Here is a 3,465-nt window from a genome sequence, read left to right as displayed (position 1 = left end):
GAGATTGCAAAGTGTGAATATTTATCAGACTTGAACTATGGGAAGATTGTCTCACTTACTGGTGACTATGGTAAGTATATATAGTGCTTGCCATCGTTCCAGAACCCAATAGTGCAAAAATATCCGATAGATACACAAGACCAACATGCTATATTAGTACTTGAAAACCGCCATCCTGTACAGAAGAAATGACCCAAATGACCAGGATATTTCCATTGGTATAACTGCTATTTGTTGGTTATAATTTTTTTAAAAGTTACCCCCGGCAAGTAAATACATACTCTTAATGTTCATGTTGTAACGAATGCTCATGTACATGTGTTCTTGCCTAGCCCACAGGTACCACCGTAGTTGTCAGTTGATAGCGCTTTTACTAGTGTAGTAGAAAGTAGTCTACTACACTAAAAGCGCTATCAATTGACAACTTAGCTGCATGAGTACAGTAGCTCGAGGTTTTGCCTGGGTGCACGGTGCCTGTGGCCTTATACTAAGCCCTGCGTAACATGCGCTCATCAGCTGGGTAGTCTGCTATTCCCGTAATCCCGTAATCGTGACTGCCACTGTAACGGGGAGGGCATATCGACTACAGGATCAATAGATAGAGCAGAAAAATAGATCGATTTAGCAGACTACCCAGCTTACTAGTGCCTGTGCCCTGTGTACGATATATGCTGTGTTCCCGGCGTTGTACAGCCTTTGGTGGGGTGGGACTGGTGGGAGACGGTAAAATCCAAGCTGTACACCGGGAACCCAGCATCGTTCGTACACACGCAAGGATTAGTTCTTGCCATATATTTTTTACATTTCCCACTCTTCCAAAAGGCACATCAAATTTTGCAGTGCACGATTGTTGTATTATTTCAATCATATCCTTCTTGATCAATGTCTTGAAGGGAAGTCTGAGTTGTTGTTGCAGAATAACTGTACCTATACCAACTACCCTCACAACAACATTGCGGTCGGTGACAAACCATAGTCAGTAACTCGATCGCCGCGTCTATGGATGTAGGGGACTGGTCAGTTTCTTCGGCCAGGGGGTGTGGGGGGTGTGGATTATTTTTTGCCGTCAAAAAGTGGCTGAGCCCCCCATTCCAACTTTCGAAAACAGGGTATATATATATATATATATATATATATATATATATATATATATATATATATATATATATATATATATATATATATATATATATATATATATATATATACACACACACACACACACACACACACACACACACACATATATATACACACACACTGAATTATTCAATTTATATTCCACCTTTTGTTTTACCTTTGTCGCGTGCAGGGGGGGGGGTATAATTTAAACATTCAGTCATTCTGTGTTTTAATGAAATTGTTGTTATGTCAGTTGTAAGAAAGGAGCTTAAAAGTGTCAATTCTAAAGTTTGAATACAGTATTTTGAATGAGCGGTGAATGTACTCCACTCTTTTTATGCATAACCAGATGTCCAGAACTATTGTAAGAAAAATGTGATTGTGAAATTATTAGTACATGTTGCATTCTAATACTGAATTCTCATAGAGGAAACAGAAAAGTATCAGGAACTTGTCATGCTTTTCATATGAACTGCAGATTTCATAATGATTAATACACTTTGCAAAACAGACTTTCAATTTACAGACATCAAGATATTTCTGACATATATCTGTGATATATTAATTTACTGCGCCTGAAGGGCGCGCTGAAAAATATTAAACATCCAGTTTATATATATATATATATATATATATATATATATATATATATATATATATATGTATATGTATATATGATATATAAAAGTTATGCAGCTGAAGGGCGTGCTGAAAAAATATTGTTTGATATTTTAATGAATTGCGCCCAAAGGGCGCTTCGAAAAATTCTAAAACATACAGATATCTCAAATATATATATGTCTGATATATTAAAGTTTTGCACAAGGACGGGGCTGTGAAAAATATGTCTTATTATTATAAAAGTTTTGCACCCGAAGGGCGCGCCGAAAAATGCATCTGAATGATGAAATTTGTGGCTGGCACAATGCATTGTACGCAAGTATGAGCCGTGTCGAAATTTAAAAACACACTGACCCCCCCTATTGGACATTTCAAAAACAGGGTGACCCCCCTATCACCAAAGTCAAAAACAGGGTGACCCTCCCCCCATGAATCCACTACTCCCCCCCCCAGGCCAAAGAATCTGACCAGTCCCTAGAGCATGTGGGAAATAACAAGTGAACTGTAATAGCGCCACCAACGCTTATAAAGAAACGTGGCTGGCGCTGGCGGAATTTCATTCAAAATTAGGAAGCTGTCATAATATACCGTCTTGAGGTTGGAGGAATTACTTTAGAAACTCCTAAACTTCAAGTAACGCCGCCCCCCGTCAAGCATGATGAGTTTGAGTAAACCACCTCTCGAACTTATAAATTTTGACTGACTCCCCAAGCTTGGAAAAGTTTAGTCAACTAAAATATGTGTTTCTTTGATGATAAAGTGTGAATTCATAACAGTTCAGTTTTGTCCTAGATTCTGTGCAATAATAATTCTTTCTGCTGAGAGCATTCCTCCAGTAACAAGCTCTTCTTTCACTTCTGGTCACAACACTTGACATACATATAAATATCAAATTGTACCATGTTTTTATAAAATTGCACCGTTTGATAATTTTAAGTGTTTTTCGTGCTTTACTGTTATTTTTGTTTCATTTCACAACTGCACTAAATGCTTCAGTACATTTCCCAAAAACTCTATTAGCCCCTATCTTCCTCAGTTTTGATTACCCCCTTGTAGCTTTCAATTTTTTGAATGACATCGCCCTATGTTTCCTCTGACCTCCAAGGCCGTATAAAATACTGACGGCTCTAGACTCGTAATCTTAATATAATGGGAATAGAATCAGGAACATCAATATAGGAATATGACATCAAAAAACATAATGTAAGACATACCTTACTGCAAGACACTGGGCATACAAGCGAACAAGAGACATCCATGATGACGCGTCCATTGAAATATAGTCTTCTTTCGCTGTGCAGATGCACTGAAGGGGAAAACCATTGTACATCGGGGGGGGGGAAGAGTGGAGGATTTTTTGAGAAAATAAATTGTCGGCAGGTGAAGGGGAGCAAAAAAAATGTGTTCCTGTAATGGAGTAAGGTAGTATATTGCGTCTCGAAAGAAAAGCCTTAAACTTTTGCTCAAACTTTAATGAAACTTTCAACCATTCTCTTACTAGATCAACGATAAAAATCGGGGGTCACCGTGCAAAGTTTGGAACAAGCAAAACACATTACTCAACATTTTGCGATATTTGAAATTCCAAATGGCCGCCATCCCTGTGTTAACTCTATGGGGGAAATTAAATTTTGGATTTTCGGAAAACTAAGACGGTGAAAGGTTCTTTCTCCAAGAGCTTTACGATGAGTCCCCACAAGTGGTAGATCAGAAAAGAATTGT

Source organism: Ptychodera flava, chromosome 9 (genome assembly GCF_041260155.1).
Source record: "Ptychodera flava strain L36383 chromosome 9, AS_Pfla_20210202, whole genome shotgun sequence".
Taxonomy (NCBI): Eukaryota; Metazoa; Hemichordata; class Enteropneusta; family Ptychoderidae; genus Ptychodera; species Ptychodera flava.
The sequence above is the reverse complement of the archived record's forward strand: the minus strand, read 5'-3'. Positions refer to the sequence as shown.